Source organism: Mchenga conophoros, linkage group LG22 (genome assembly GCF_057382185.1).
Source record: "Mchenga conophoros isolate Kocher_MC1m ecotype Shallow Benthic linkage group LG22, M_conophoros_male_GT1.1, whole genome shotgun sequence".
In the NCBI taxonomy this organism is placed as follows: Eukaryota; Metazoa; Chordata; class Actinopteri; order Cichliformes; family Cichlidae; genus Mchenga; species Mchenga conophoros.
In genome coordinates this window covers 32,009,325-32,026,697 of record NC_140546.1, presented here as the reverse complement: position 1 = coordinate 32,026,697, position 17,373 = coordinate 32,009,325, and the positions used below count along the sequence as shown (strand labels likewise).

The 17,373-nt window shown below is 41.8% G+C and overlaps 1 long non-coding RNA gene across 1 annotated transcript; it reads left to right on the top strand.

The window, feature by feature from the left end:
• Nucleotides 1-16,147: 16,147 nt before the first annotated feature.
• On the top strand, nt 16,148-17,171 carry LOC146549747 (uncharacterized). Its single transcript, XR_014890523.1, has 2 exons — nt 16,148-16,376; nt 16,708-17,171. It is a non-coding gene; the product is annotated as an uncharacterized LOC146549747 (long non-coding RNA).
• Nucleotides 17,172-17,373: the final 202 nt, after the last annotated feature.

The window sequence follows — 17,373 nt, the reverse complement described above, 5'->3', positions numbered from 1 at the left end:
TTCGGTTCTTAGAGTCCTCTGCCTTATGGTTTATGTCTCTGTGTTTCTTAGTTGCTGTCTCCACCGTGTCAAGTTCGCGTCTCTGTGTGATACTTCCTGTTTTACTTTGAAGGTCCGTGTTTTATGTGAATGCGTCTTGCTTTGCTTGTCTCGTCAGTCCTGATTTCTCCCAGCTGTGCCCTCCTTCTGTGTCTCATTCCCCTCGTTACTTCCCAGTGTATTTAAACCCTGTGTTTCTCTGAGTCAGTGTTGTGTCGTCCCTCTTGCTGTGTGGATCTCCCTGTGAGTTTTAGTTCATTGTTTCCCAGTTTAGCTTAGTTTACTTTGTATGCTCGTTTTTCTGTGACCAGCAAATAAATCTGTGATTTTGAGTTTATCCCCTGAGTCTGTGAGTCCTGCACTTTGAGTCCTCATCTCCTGCCTGCCACACAACATTTCATGACAGACCTGCCATTATCCAATGACACATCTGCTTACCTGTATCTTTTGCTCGTTTCTCCTCTTCTTTTCTATTTTTTCTAAACTGAGGACCTGATGGCTTTGAACTTTTCTTGTCCATCTTCCATTGGTTTTAATTTTGCACTCCAGTATGAACATAAATCCCTCAACCCGAGGATCACCACAACATAATCTAAAACACCTACACCTTAGTTCACAGATTCACTTTGTCTATTGTGCATTTCTGAGATTCCACACAACCCAGGATTCAAATCATGAATACATAATGGGCTTGGATTTACAACATTATAAATGAAATGCGCTCTATTTGGAAGCAGACGGCCCCCCTCCCCTTTCGACGGGTTGTGTGTGAGACTTTAAATCATCAAACTGTAAATTTTAAATTGTTATTGATCCCTTTATCCCTAGTTCTAAAGTGTATATTTATTTTCTTACTCTTATATATATTGTTTGTTTACTTGCACTGCTGTAACTGGAGCCTCGTCGTCTCGTCTCTCTACTGGACTGTAGCGGAGATGACAATAAAGTTTACTTTGACTTCAGCAGCGAGCAGGTGCACCGAGGGCTCTCGCGCTCACTTTTCCTGTATAGAATTTCGAAAAAACATTGGTACAAATTATAAGTCTGTATCATAATGTCTGGTGTTTTCGTGTTTGTTGGTTTGTTTTTATTTTGTTTTATTTTGCGAGTTGGTTATTGGATGCTGCTCCAGCCGGTCAGAGAATCCCCCGCCGCCCCGCCCTCTCCTCTCTGCGCCGCAAGCAGCAGGCGCACCTCGCAAACGAAGGGCACCCTTACTCCCAGGAAATGGGCGATAGAAAACCGGTCGGTGCCTATGCCATTCCCAATATGTGCTGGCTGACGTCGGGGCAGCATGAGTACGAGCATTTTTTTTTTTTTTTTTTTTTTTTTTTTTTTGCCGATACCCGTGATGCTGCCCCCCACCACGATGCCACCCCGGGCAACCGCCCGTGTCGCCCGTATCTAAAACCGCTACTGGCAGATAGTCCTCCCACAGCAGTCACCCCCAGCTGCTCTCAGAGCAGATGTTCAGTCAAGGTTTAAAACTGCTTAAAAGACACACACTTTTTTGTGTCTATGTGTGTGTGTGTAACTCTGCCAGAGTGCCTGTTTTGGGTCACTTTTGCCGGTACCAAGCCCGGATAAAGGAGGAGGGTTGGAATTGACATTAAAAGAAAACAATAATTGCTAAAATAATTTAATTTTTAGTTCTAAATATATTCTAAATGTATTTAGGTTGTTTTTTTTTACTCACTTTATGTCTCTTCCACGATGTTATTTCTTTCTCCTTACAATTACATAAGCATGACCAATTATGCAAATTAGGTCATGATGTCATTTAGCGACTTCTAGCTACTTTAAGGACAACCAATAGCGATTTTCTTTACTGAGGAGTTGGCAACACTGGCCCAAAGTAAAGTACAATTAGTCCAAACTAACTTTTAAGGTACAGCCAGCATGCAGGTCTCAGAAGCATAAATGCAAAATCACAAAACAGTTAGCATAGACTGCAATGGCTACCAGTTAGCCTTACTCTATGTTAGAAGGGTTAAGTGAATTTGAATACACAACACTAATTGTCCAAGCTAAGCTTACAATACAAAACAGGCTTTAAGTGTGCTACCACATGAACAAATGTTTGACAGGTCTGCTCTCTTACTCTAGAACTTTCCTTTTTTAACTCATTCACTGCCATTGACGTCTATAGCCATCAATTGCAGTGAATGAGTCAATGGGTTTAACTCATTCACTGCCAATGGCTGGCAGTGAATGAGTTAATGCACTTTTCCTGGTTATCAGTATAATTCCTGGGCTCTGTACTATGAGGCCAGTTCAGAGTACCCTAACTATCTTTCCACTGTCTGGTTTCACTGAAAATTCGCAAGAAGCTGCTAAGTTAACCCAGAGTTCCCCCCACACGTTCACATGGAAAGGCTGCCATTGGCTGCATTTGACAGACTCACAGATGTACAAGTGTCCTGGCAGCAGAGAGGGACATTTTACAAAGGAAGCTAAAACAACACTGTGAGAAAACAAAGTGAGTAACACAGCTGCTGCAGATGAAGGAGAAGTATGGTTATGTGCAAAAGGAAAAGCACTAGTTTAATTTTAAAAGCACTGTATGAATGTGTGAGTGTTTTAAAACAATAATACAGCAAAAACATGGAGTCCAGATTTTTGAAAAGCATTTATAGTGATAATGACAATGCACAACAGTCATGGTGGAGAGAGTTGTAGTACCTTGTTCAGGTAGCAGATAAAATGAGTAAGCCTATTTTAGACTCACTTGTATCAGTACCCATAACAGCAATTAAGGGCCACTGTAGTCTGATTTTGGATTCGTAAAAGGGTGCGGGAGATTTTTCATCCCTAAATTGAATCAAGCTGAAGAAGAAATATTGTATTCTGTAATTCTCGTAACACAATTCAGTTGTCTGTTCAACATTCATTCTGCACCCATTTGCATTTTGATTCATTTCCTAATCCAGCAGTATACAACAGATACCCTTTATCCTTGGAAATGAGTAAAGTTTGTTGAATATTGTTGGTTTTAATTGTGTGTGTGTTGTCCTCCTGATATTCTTTACACTGTGCACATTTATTTCTTCATCCTCCTCAAGCAGGACTGTCAGAAACAAGTAAGAAATTAATTCATCAGAAGTGGAAGGAAAGGAAAGTATAGGTACCCTAACCAAATGAAATGCTTTGCAAAGTAGCTGCAATCCAAACTCCCTGAGTTTCCAGCAGTTTAGTTGCAGAGGGGGAAAAAAAATCACGTTGCCATGGAAACTAAAACCTGGTAGTTATCCAGGCAGAGAAGCAAAACAAAATAGAAGATGTAGATAAAGTAATTGAAGCAAAGGGGAATGAAAAATGGAGCAAACATGCAGAATTATTAAAGCATTTATTTCCAGTAGGTTAGGTTCACATAAAGCTCTTTACATGACAGTTTGTAGTAAACCGCACAGATTCTAACTTTGCTCACTGTAATTCTTATTCACATTTCACATCAAGCTGCCTCCGTGGTACAGTACCGGGATGCACGCTAAACCAAACTTGCAGGAGTCTGGGTCTCAGCCTCTCGTGTCTTTTGCTGAAGTAAGTGGAAGACTTAGCGGGATACTTGTGATTCTCTAATGAACCATCTGTCTCATCAGCTGAACATCATTTTTTTATCGTTTATTTTTTTAAGATGCTTGACACTGACAAAACTGGAAATCTCCATATGTTAACACATTTTTTTCTTGTCAGTGAGAGTGGCATAAAGTAGGGAGTGAGTGAGTGAGTGTGTGTGTGTGTGTGTGTGTGTGTGTGTGTGTGTGTGTGTGTGTGTGTAGGGTTTTAGACTTGGTTTTCAAATAAAGAGGGGAAGAAGATGAGGAGGTGGTTATATGACTTTAAGAAGAAATTGAGAAATTCAACTGAATCTTGCTTTTAGAAATGATCTGTATCATGTCTTCCAACTGCACATTGCACTTTAGAGATGAAGGAGGCATAACTGACCTACTTTCAGCTTCTGCCACTTCCTAGAAACAACCATCCAATCCAGTCTATTGGATTATTATTATTATTAACTTGGATTGCAGTCTGGTAATGTGGTCAGCCACTAACAAAAAGGAAAGAAAATTAAATTAGTCCACAGTAAAGTCAAACAATATATTGTAAACTGTAAAGATCATTAGAATGCACACAACGTCAGCCACTGAAGCAAATTACATTTTTTTCCAACACCAATGCAGAAAGGTTTGAGCAAACTTTTTATTTAATTGACTGCCATCCATTTTTGTATTAACCTCTGTATCAAATTCAAATTCAAATTCAAATTTTATTTGTCACGTACACAGTCATACACAGTACGATATGTAGTGAAATGCTTGGACAACTGCTCGTGACCTAAAGAAAACAAAAAAGGAAAAGGCTATGAATAAGATAGGAAATAAATATGAAAAATTAAAAAGGGTAAATTTAACTAGGAAGGAATAAAATATAAATTAAGGTTAAAATGAAATAACTGTACAACACAAATTAGAATGAAGGGTAAATTTAACTGGGAGAATAAGATAAAATATATAAATTAAAGTTGAAAATAAAATAACTGTACAACAAAATACACAATATAGAACTATATAAGAATGTATGAAGAAATATAAATAAATATATACACAATAACAGCAGAATATACACAATAACAGCAGCGTGATTTAAGTAATGAAATGAAAACAATGTCCAGAAAGTCCAGTGTGTGTGTAAGAACTGTATGTGTGGGTCAGGACTGTGTGGTGGTGTGATTGAGAGACCGTATCGCCTGCGGGAAGAAGCTCCTCCTCAGTCTCTCTGTGTTGGTCTTCAGGGAGCGGAATCGCTTTCCTGACCTCAACAGAGAGAACAGTCTGTTGTTGGGATGGCTGAGGTCCTTCACGATCTTCCTGGCCTTGGTCCAACACCGCCTGCTGTAGATTGAGGGCAGGTCAGGGAGCTCGGAGCGGATGGTGCGCTCAGCTGACCGCACAACCCTCTGTAGAGCTCGTCTGTCCTGCATGGTGCTGTTCCCGAACCAGGTTAAGATGTTTCCCGTCAGGATGCTCTCTATGGTGCAGGAGTAAAAGTTCCTGAGCACCTTGGAGGGCAGTTGGAAGTCTCTCAAGCGTCTGAGGTGGTAGAGACGCTGACGGGCCTTTTTCACCACGGTGTTGATGTGACAGGACCATGACAGGTCCTGCGTGATGTGAACTCCGAGGTATTTGAAGCTGTCCACTCTCTCCACTGGGCACTCGTTGATGACGGGGGTCTGGTAGTTCCTCTCCTGCTTAGTGCTGAAGTCCACTATCAGCTCCTTTGTCTTACTGACGTTTAGAAGGAGGTTGTTCCTTTGGCACCAGTTCTCCAGATTCCTAATCTCCTTCAGGTAGGCCGTCTCGTTGTTATCAGAGATCAGGCCCACCACGACGGTGTCGTCAGCAAACTTGATGATGGTGGTGGAACTGGTAGTGGCCACACAGTCATATGTGTACAAAGAGTACAGCAGGGGGCTCAGGACACACCCCTGGGGGGCTCCAGTGCTGAGAGTGGTGGAGGCTGAGACATGTCCGCCCATCCTTACTGCCTGTGGTCTGCCAGTTAGGAAGTTGGAGATCCACTGACACATAGATGAGCTGAGTCCCAGATGCTCCAGCTTGGTGGTGAGTGTGGAGGGAATTATGGTGTTAAATGCAGAGCTGTAGTCTATGAAGAGCATTTTAACATAATTCCCCCTTCTAGTGTCCAAGTGAGTGAGTGATGTGTGGAGGAGATGAGAGATGGCATCGTCTGTGGAACGATTTGGACGGTAAGCGAACTGTAGTGGGTCCAGTGTGTCTGGTAGTGAAGAAATGATGAAGTCTCTGACCACGCGTTCAAAGCACTTCATCACTACTGAGGTGAGGGCTACAGGGCGATAGTCATTGAGAGAAGCAGGGTGGGGTTTCTTCGGGACAGGAACAATGATGGACTCCTTGAAGCATGTGGGGATCACCGACTGAGATAAAGAGATGTTGAATATCTCAGTGAACACAGGAGCTAGCTTGTATGCGCAGTCTCTTAGGATACGACCTGGGATGCCGTCTGGTCCTGCTGCTTTCCTGGTGTTCACTCTCTTGAAGGCTCTCCTTACTTCATGCTCGGAGATGACGAGCACGTTTCCGGTGCTGGCAGTATCTTCTTGTCTGCAGCCGTTAGCGCCGCTAACACTAGCATCGTTGGAGTCCTTAGCTGCAGCCTCGAAGCGAGCATAGAAAGTGTTCAGCTCGTCTGCCAGAGTCACGGCCGCGTTCGTCATACCGGTTGTTGGTGCTTTATAGTCCGTTATTGTCCTTAGTCCCCGCCACAGGCTCCTAGAGTCACTCTGTTGGAGTTGTGACTGTAGTTTCCTCCCGTAGCGCTGCTTCGCCTCTTTCACCGCCCTCCGCACGTTATATGACGCGGCTTTGTAGGGGTCCATGTCCCCCGTCGTGAGTCCCGTGTTGTAGGCAGCGGTGCGGGATCTCAGAGCGTCGCGGATGGTTTTATCCACCCACGGCTTCTGGTTGGGAAACGTTGTGATAGTCTTTGTCTCCACGGTATCATCTGCTAGTTCTGCTGTATGGTTTATAATCATATTAAGGTCAAGAAAACTTTTCTAAATTTACATGATGTCTCATCTATGAAAGCTTCTTGTTGAGTCTTTGAAAAGTAGCACAACCAGTTTCATTTACCATTTCTTGCCAGTCTGCAAAATCCAGGAATGGGGGTCCTAACGTCTACAGTGGAGAGGGATTTAGACAACCCAGTATCACAGCAAAACGTGTAATAGACACACCAGTTCACCGTGTCATGCTTTGCCAAAACATGAAATGCACGTACATGCAGAAGTGGCATAACCAGCAGGGGGCGATAATAGTTTTAAAGCCAAAACTACGAAGTTCATTCCAGGGTCCTTAATATATCAGAAACAATTAAGCTAGTCGGCTAATATGTATTTACATGTGAATGTGTTAGTAATGACTGTTTAAATGCTTATTTTCATGTTGGCTTGAAATAAAATCTCCCCTTCTGTTGCTACTGCAGATTACTACAACTTACTGAAACTTCTGCATGCGTGTCCTTTTCATGCTTTGGAGAGGCAAAGCGTGAAATGTACACGCTGTCCTAGCCTATTCACAGCACTGTTGTCTTTATATTGTGCAATGGTGAATACCTACAACAATTTAACCCGCATCTATGATAGTCTACATTATCCTAGCTTTTCAGTGTTTTTAAATGAAAGAATGGTAAAATTGAACTCTTACTCAAAATACATTTACAAGCTTGCACGTACAAAACATAACAATATTTTGTTAAATAATAAATATGCAAACTCAAATGCATGCAAACTGTTCAGTGCAGTCAAACCACTCAGGAAAATGCATTGCACAGTTTTCCAAGGGATAAGCTGTCAGGCCAGCCTCTTTCAAGGCTTTTTCTTACATTTCTGTTAACATCCATCTGTACTGTATCCATCCATACTGTAACAGGCAAGGATTAACCTTTATATACTGTGTGAATTTAAAAATAATACTGAATACTTAACAGTGGCTATTTAGTGCAGACACAGTGTGAAAAAAATATTTGCCTCAAGATATTAAACCTGTCTCTGGAATCATGCTACTGTACGGTTCAAAGAAGCTAGCATGCCTCTATAATGTTCCCTGTGCTCACAGGGATACCCCAAAATGAGTGCTCTTTTAGAGCTTTTCTTTGGACACTGTCTGCTTTTTCACTTATTTTCAGTCCAGTTGTGGTTCTTGACCATTTTCAAAGGTCAAGAACCACATCCTGCTGTCTGGTGAACAGCATCTTTCCCACCTAGCTACGCTTGTGTGATTCAGTGTTAAATGTCTTAAAACACAACAATGAAACATTGAAAATAGTCAAGAACCACGACTGGACTGAAAATGAGTGAAAAAGCAGACAGTGTCCAAAGAAAAGCTCTAAAAGAGCAGTTTGAGGAAGTCTGGCTCCTTGGAAGCAAAATATAAAGAAACAAGCGGTGGCTTTAGCATTTTGCACAGCACTGTATGTGCTAAGTTAGCACTGATTTATAGAAGGTTTGCTGCCTCAAAAAACCTACTACAGAGACATGAAAACACAGAGTGTCTTTCCCTCATACATCACACATTTAACAAGTAAAGCAGTTTTCCAAAGAAGAAAACTAATGACACAGAACAGCACCTCCTGCCAACTCTTGTACTAATATCTCATTAGCCGTTAAGCTATTTTTTATGTTCTTTGTGTCTTCTCATTCTGCCGTGAATTCTGTTAGTTTATTCACCTTTATGTATTTATAAGATTTTGAATTATGATGTAATATTTACTTTCGGCAACCCAGGGAAGAATAGTTGCTATATTTCTAGCAGCTAATGGGGGTCCAAATAAATAAATGTGAGTGATTCCGCCCAAGGCACATGTTCTTATCAAGAGGATGCACCAGGCTGGAGTAGCAGTTCAAATCAAATCAAATCAAATCAAATCACTTTTTATTGTCACATCACATGTGCAGGCACACTGGCACAGCACATGCGAGTGAAATTCTTGTGTGCGAGCCCCACAAGCAACAGAGATGTGCAAACACAACAACACAAACGAGCAAAATACAAGAATGGCCAACCTGAAACTAATAAATATATGTACAATATATAATAGTGTATGCATTTCTGGATGTGTATACTAAATATTTTCCTACGTGTGTGTGTGTGTGTGTGTGTGTGTATACACATTTTTACAAATTAAATAGTAAAAAAATAAAATAAAATAATAATAATAATAATAATAATAATAAAATATATAAAATATACAGAGTTGAATATGTGCAAAACAAGTGGCATTTATATACAGTGTGGAGTGCATAATGTTGAAGTTCCAGTAGTGAAGCTGAGGTGTCTATGACGTGTTCAGCAGTCTGATGGCCTGATGGAAAAAGCTGTCTCTCAGTCTGCTGGTACGGGACCGGATGCTGCAGAACCTCCTTCCTGATGGAAGCAGTCTGAACAGTTTATGGCTGGGGTGACTGGAGTCCTTGATGATCCTCCCCGCTTTCCTCAGGCACCGCTTCCTGTAGATGTCTTGGAGGGAGGGAAGCTCACCTCCAATTATCCGTTTCTGTCATTTTAATGAGTGTTTGTGGAGAGCAAGCCCAACTGACAATTGTACAAATAATGACATGTACAGAGAATGCTAATGTATTCCCGTGGATTTTCTTAACATGACTGGAAAGGCTCGCTTGTGTGGGGGGTAAAAAATTCGACACCTCTGAGAAACGGGTTTTAACACAATGCAAGCGTGAGTAAATGAGAGAAAGCAATGCTGTGCTCCCAGAAGTTTCTACCAAGTACAATCTCACATCAATTTATTCTTGTTGTAGATAGGTATATACTAAAAGGAAGAAATTACTTGAGGATGAGGTAAATAGTGGATATTGGCTCTTGTACCATCTCCAGGGGGAAGGAAAAACAACACGAACAGGAAGATGTAGAAAAAAGACACAGATATGAGTGAAAGCGACCCAGAAAATCCACAAGCAAGTCACAGAGCTGTCTTGCATAACCGTACATACAAATGGAGGCTCATGTCTTTCTGCTTGGCTCTTTTTACCTTATTGCAACTCCAAGGTGTTTTTCACTCTGTAGGACGCAGCCGAGTGTCTCAAACTGACTGAAGCAGGCCGTGAATTTGACTCCAGCCCAGCACACTGTGTTGACAAAACCCACAGCAATGATTTATAACTCTGATAACACTACTATGGTCATGTGGGAAGAGAATTATCCGTGTTTGTTTTTAGCCTCATGGCTGAGAAAATGTATTTCATAATGTAAGTAGCTGGCTGCTGCTTTAAGTACCATGTGGTAAGTAGCAGGCTATATAAATAATATACTAACATATTTTTAAGTCTCCAGTGACAAAATATTCCAGCAGGCAGTGTTTCCACGTCCTGCATATTTATATGCATCTAACAACAATATTCTGGGAGGTATTGAATGATTAGTGATTTATGGGTTGCTGACAAGTTCAAAACAATAATCTGGTGGGGAAGTTTTACGTGGGACTATCGCTGGGACAGAATCAACAGAAATAAGATCCAAAAGCAGGACACAGAAAATTATGTAAATTGAAAAATTTGAATCTTGAACCTTTTAAAGCCTGAACCATGAAATAACTGCCAGAAAATTCATTTTTTTGAAAATGGAATGGTAATTGAACCTTTTGACAAATTTAAAATAAATTAAAAAGATATTAATTTGCATAGATGAGTTTTAATTTGTGTCATATTTGCTACACTTTGCTGCAACATTTCTTTTCAGTTCATTGCTTAAAAATGTATTCTGCAATTTATTTAGGTTTTTCAGGGGGAAAAATCACGCTGATGATGTAGATGTCCTAAAAACTTACTAAAGCTACATGTATCAAATAGGATATACCATTAAGGTATTACACCAGCCTGATGTTATATACCTGTAGGTAGCTAACAGGGAAAGAACAAAAAGCAAAAAGGCAAATTCCAGAAAATTGTTAAATTAAGAAGCATGATAAAAACTAACTGCTAACAAAAGCCAAGGCTCATTGACATGATAGTTTCTTTGTCTATCTTTTATATGGTTACGGAGTAAGTATGTATAGTCTGTGACATATATAGTGATAACTGATAACTGAACACAGAGAGAAAAGTGTTAAAGACAGGGAGTGAAAACACTTCAGAAGGAAAAACAAAACAAACCAAAGCAAAAACAGGAAATTACTTGACACCATGAATTGACAACCATATTTGTCCAAATGGAGTGACTGAACCAGGCTGTAAGAGGTAATACCAAGAATGTTTTATAGAAACAAATCAAGAATTACAGAACCACTGCCTCGTGTGCAATATTATGGAAAAGCCTAAGGGTGTATTTGGTGATTGTAGTTTAAAGGAAAACTTTATCTTTGAACACATACACTTCTAAAAAAACAATAAAGGAGAAGGCTACGTATTCTACATGCTTGTGTGCTGAGGACAGTACATATATATATTTTCTAATCTTGCCAAACTAATAAGAGTTTTGTTTATTTTGCCAGCCGGTCTTTAAGTGATGACGTATTAACACTGCTTCCTGGTCCAAGCTACTCTGCATTTATTTAGGCTGTTATGTTTTTAACATGTTTTAATGCTTTGTATCTTGTTCTGTTTAATCTGAACAAGCTCCTAAAAAAGGCAGTGATCACTGTTGGCCTCACTTGGTTTTTATTACCACTATTTGTTTTAAAGCTCAGTTTTGAAAATCGTATGATGTAAGAATCCAAAACCTAGCGTCTCCAGCCCTAAACCAGGGTTTTGCTTCCGCTGTGGAGAAGATGGTCACATTAAGCCACAATGTGAAAATGCACCCAATTCAGCACTGGTAAGTGCCAAGCGGAAGCAATTTGACAGCAAACAAAAGTGGCAGAAGCAAAAGTCCTCTGCTTCTGAGGATTTAAACTAGTTCCAGTTCCTGTTGAGGGGCAAACAGGAGCTGAGCTGGACCAACCTTGTCCCGCTGAGAACAAAAAGCATGCCAAGTGTGCAAAGTCGCAGACAAAGATCCACACTAGATTACCACCAGGATTAGTTGGATCCAGATGTACAGCAGAAGTCAACATTGCAGGTTGCAACTGCCCGTGTCTACTGGATACTGGTTCCCAGGTTACCACAATTCCAGTTTCATTCTATAATGAGCATCTCTCCGATCAGCCAGTCCACCCATTGAATAAGCTTCTTCATGTGGAGGGGGCTGCTGGTCAATGTGTTCCATAACTTGGGTATGTTGAGGTTGCCATGACATTTCCAAAAGACTTTCTTGGGAGTGACTTCCCAGTTCAAACGCTTGCACTTGTTGTTCCTGATGTGAGACCTGATTATCCAACCTCAGTACTTGTTGGCATGAATACACTTGAAATTCTTTATGAACAATTCTCTTCTAGTAACTGTTCATCATTCCAGCCTACCTCTTACGGGTACAGAGCAGTTCTGCAAACTCTCCAAGTGACATACCAACAGAATTGGATTGATCATCTTGGTGTTGTGACGACCCTTAGTAAATCTCCTGTGCTAATTCCAGCTGGCTGCACAGTTGTGGTCGAGGGTTCTGCCAAGCTTCTCAGCCCAGCTAGTCAATGTGTTGTCATTCAGCACCCGGGTTCAGGCCTGCCGGGTGGTTTGTGTGTCAGTAATTGTCTAGTCGCTCTTAAAGGTGGTACACATACTCAGGTTCCAGTTGTTGTGTCAAACAGAACAGAGCAAGACATCTACATACCAGCTTTGAGTGTCATTGCAGAGCTGGGAGCCTATGACTGCATAGTCTCTGAGCACAGTGTGACCAACCCCCCAGATCGGGAGATGGTGTCAACACCACTCACTTTCAAATTTGGCGAGTCACCAATACCAGCAGAATGGAGAGAACGGATCACAACAAAACTAAATGCCATGTCTGAAGTTTTTTCACATCATGACTTGGATTTTGGTTGCACTAAGGAAGTGAAGCATCACATCAAGCTCCATGACAATACCCCTTTTAAACACAAAGCAAGACCTATTCATCCCCAGGACATAGAAGCTGTTCGTAAACATCTTCGAGAGCTTCTAGATGCTGGTGTTATCAGGGAGTCGGAGTCATCATTTTCATCACCAATAGTGGTTGTCAAGAAGAAAAATGGAGACATTCGACTATGTATTGACTACCGCAAACTCAACCTGCAAACGATTAAGGATGTGTACGCATTGCCCAACTTGGAGGAATCGTTTACAGCACTCACTGGATCGAAATGGTTCTCTGTGCTTGATCTCAAATCTGGTTATTATCAGATAGAGATGGATGAAGCTGATAAAGCCAAAACCGCTTTTGTGACGCCAATTGGGTTTTGGGAGTTCAACCGAATGCCTCAAGGAGTTACTAATGCACCTTCAACGTTCCAAAGACTCATGGAGAGGTGCATGGGAGACTTGCACTTGAAAGAGGTCCTCGTGTTTTTGGATGATTTGATCATATTCTCCAACACTCTTGAGGAGCACGAAGACCGTTTGCTGAGGGTGTTGAATCGCTTGAGAGAATTTGGGTTAAAACTTTCTCCAGAAAAATGCAAATTCTTTCAGACATCCGTCCGATACTTGGGCCACATTGTTTCAGAAAATGGTGTTGAGACAGACCCAGAAAAGGTTGCCACCTTGAAATCCTGGCCAATTCCAACCAACCTGAAGACCTTGAAATCTTTTCTGGGATTCGCTGGCTACTATAGGCGTTTTATTAAGGGATATGCCATGATTGCCAAGCCACTCAACAACCTCACACGTGGATATCCATCCACACACAAAAGCTCCAAAAATGAGACTTCTAAGAGCTCACAGTTTGATCCCAAGCACTCCTTTGGTTCCAGGTGGAGTCCTGAATGTCAGTTGGCTTTTGATACCCTCATTGACAAACTTACCACTGCACCAGTTCTAGGTTTTGCTGATCCGGCACTGCCTTACATTCTCCACACAGATGCCAGCACCAACGGATTGGGCGCTGCCCTTTACCAAGAGCAAGAGGGGAGACTTAGGGTGATAGCCTATGCTAGTAGGGGGTTGTCATCCAGTGAAAGTCGTTACCCAGCTCACAAGCTTGAATTCTTGGCACTGAAGTGGAGCGTGACAGAAAAATTTCATGATTACTTGTACGGAGCAAGCTTTACAGTGGTCACGGATAACAACCCACTTACCTATATCTTGACATCAGCAAAGTTGGATGCTACCGGCCATCGTTGGCTGGCTGCTCTTTCTACATTCTCGTTCAAGATACAGTATCGAGCAGGCAAGCAAAACCTGGATGCAGATGCACTTTCCCGTCTGCCCCATGATGGTACTTCCTCTGGGGAACCTGCTCAAAAAGATGAGGAGCTAATTAATCAGTTTACTCAACAACATCTCTCAAGCAGCAGTGATGGTGAAATATCAGCTGAAGTTGTCGATGCGATTTGCCAAAGTGGTGTTGTCAGGACCCAAGCTGAGAATAGTTTGGTTGAATCCCTGTCCATCAACACCGCAGTGCTTCCTGAGAATTACTCAGAAGATTCACATGGACTTCCTGTTATTTCCACCATATCCCATTCTGAGCTTTATGAAAAACAGAGAACTGATCCAACTCTTCAGGAGGTTATTCACCAGTTGGAGTCAGGAGAAAAAGTTCCTCTGACAGCCAGGAAAGAGCTTCCTGAAATTCCTCTTCTCCTTCGCGAACTGAACAAATTGGAGCTGATTGATGGTATCCTCTATAGGATAAGATATGAAAATGAACAACCATCATACCAACTGGTCCTTCCGACAGAACTGCGGCAAACTGTTCTCCACAGCCTCCACAATGATATGGGCCACCTGGGAGTGGAACGGACCCTTGACCTTGCCAGGACTCGGTTCTATTGGCCAAGAATGGCAGTGGATGTGGAAAATAAAGTAAAAACCTGTGGCCGGTGTATTCGCTGGAAAAGCTTGCCGGAGAGAGCTGCTCCTCTGGTTAACATTCGGACATCACGTCCGCTTGAACTCATTTGTATGGATTTCCTCAGTCTCGAGCCCGATACCAGCAACACCAAAGACATCCTGGTACTGACAGATCATTTTACCAAATATGCCCTTGCCATTCCAACACCAAACCAAAAGGCGAAAACTGTGGCTAACTGTCTTTGGGAAAACTTCATTGTTTATTATGGAATTCCAGAAAGACTCCATACAGATCAAGGGCCAGACTTTGAGTCGAAGTTGATAAAGGAGTTATGCGCCCTGTTGGGAGTCCAAAAGTGTCATACAACACCGTACCATCCAAGAGGAAACCCAGTAGAGAGGTTTAATCGCACTCTACTGGCCATGTTGGGAACTCTTGAATTCAAACAGAAATCCAAATGGAAACAGTTTGTGAAACCACTTGTCCATGCCTACAACTGTACCAAAAATGAAGTCACTGGCTACACCCCATACGAACTAATGTTTGGACGTTGTCCTCGTCTCCCCATTGACCTCGCTTTTAATCTTCCTGTACGTGAGAAAGAACAACAGACACATTCACAGTATGTACAAGACTTAAAAGCTAGGTTGAAAGAAAGTTATCTGCTATCTTCAAAGAATGCTGCAAAGAACGCTGAGAGGAACAAGACTCGATTTGACCAACGTATTATACCGTCCAAGCTAGAAGTTGGAAGCAGAGTTTTGGTACGGAACATGAGGCTGAGGGGCAAACATAAACTTGCTGACAAATGGGAACCAGATGTCTTTGTAGTGCTGAAATGTGCCAAAGATCTCCCCGTCTACACTGTAAAACCAGAATGCAAAGACGGCCCAATTCGCACATTGCACAGAGATCTCCTTCTTCCGTGTGGGTTTCTTCCTGCAACAGAGTCAGGACCATCAGATGAGACTATTCCAATCACACCCTCTTTAACTCGTCAACAGGCCAAGAAACAACAGGAATCTCCTGAGTACTTTGTTGAAGAGAATGTATTTGAACCGACCTTTGTCCACCTTGCCCCGCTCCCAATGGAGTTTAGAGTGGAGAAGTCTCTCAACCCCCTACAGTCTTTTCCCAGTGGTGAGGAGGAAAGACTTCCTCCAACATCTACACCTGAAATGGAATCAGCTGGAGAAGCTCTGTCAGGATCCCAGAGGGAAGACCCATTGGAGTTTGACGCTGATGAGACATCGGGGGAAGATTTGCTTGAAATCTTACCCGAACCCATTCTTGAAACCGTGTCTACAGACTTGTCTGATCCTGGAGTCTCTGACAACTTAGCGGCCGAGCCTAGTCCTGTGACATTACCAACTCTTAATTGCTCAGATTCAGTTATTGACCCCCCCTCTGAGGCGGTCAACGCGTCACAGATCACCACCTAGGCGACTTCAGTATGCCCGCTTAGGCAATCCATTGATATCAGTTGTTCAGTCTCTGTTACATAGTCTGTCAGATGCTTTGACCACCGCAACCACCAATTCTAACCCTTCAGTCGTACATATTGTGTAGTGTTGTCATGCAACGGGACGTGCATGTATTCAAGGGGGGAGGGTGTAACCCAGAGTAGTTTCCTGCACTTATTTCCTGCCATTGAACGCATCACAAATGCATGACTCCAACCACATGACTTTGCTCAGCCAATCGAATGGCATGTAGGTCATAGTAAGCCTGTCCCGGCTTCCTCCCGTCAGATGCGTGGAGGCAAGCCAGGTGACAGAGCTGTTGCAGGTGTGTATTGGCAAACATTTGCTTTTCCCGTTTTAATGCATTTTTTTAACACCAACTAACTTATGCAACTTAGATGCTGATTACTGTGAGCCAGAGCCATAATGTTGTTGTGCACTGAACAGAACGGAATTGGTGAGTTTGAACTTTTAATTGACTGTTTGTATTGCTACCAGCTGACCCTAATCGGCTGCTGCCGGTCCAAACAATTTGATTTTGATTTGACTGATAGTTGTTGAATAACAAATGTTGCGGAGCTACATAGTATGTATGTATGTAGCAGTTGAAATGTTTTCAGTTAAATCCTTATTGGTTAGAAATATTATATTTAACCAATATATTGTTTGTTTATTTTTATAAATTGTGTACACAGGAACAAGAATAACTTAATGTATTTAGCTTAATTGGCTGACATTTTTGTATGTTATTCTTGTGATTTCTTATTGGCCTTGTTTATTTAATGCAGGCCAGGTGAACCTTTTTTGGGTATGGAAAAGGATGGCGAGCCAATGAACGGCTAGGAGCAGGACTCATTCTGCATTGAAGCTTCCACTGGACTGGTAGGAAGCTATCAAAGGCGACGCTCTGTCCCGTAATTTCCGAATACACTGATTTCCACAATCATACACACCAGTTCCCCCGTTTATGGACAATAGCGCTTGGACATCTCTCATGGATATTCAGATAAAACTCATGGACTTTAGTGTGGATCAGTGTTTTCGATGTTAACATGTGTTATTTATGGGGAACTTTTTTTGAGAATCTATATTGCTTGGTATAAGCCAGAAGAATTTGCTTAGTTGTTTTTGTGCACCCCCACTGGGTTTTTCTATTAATTAAATAGCTACAGCAGGAATGATTATTTAAGCTTTCATTTTCTTTTCTTAATTTTCTTTGCTTTCGGTTAAATACATGGTACCTGCAAAAGCATTTTGTGTTGTGTGTATTTAATTACTGCCCATCAGCTCCAGTAGCATTCCTAAATCTTCTGATTAATAATAATCACACTCAATCCCTAGCCTGTATTAACTCATTAGCGCTACATCAGTGTTACATAACTACAGCCCAGCCCATGCAGCAGTATATTAATGAATAACCTCATATTGTGGATGGATTGTCTCAGTTGTTCTCC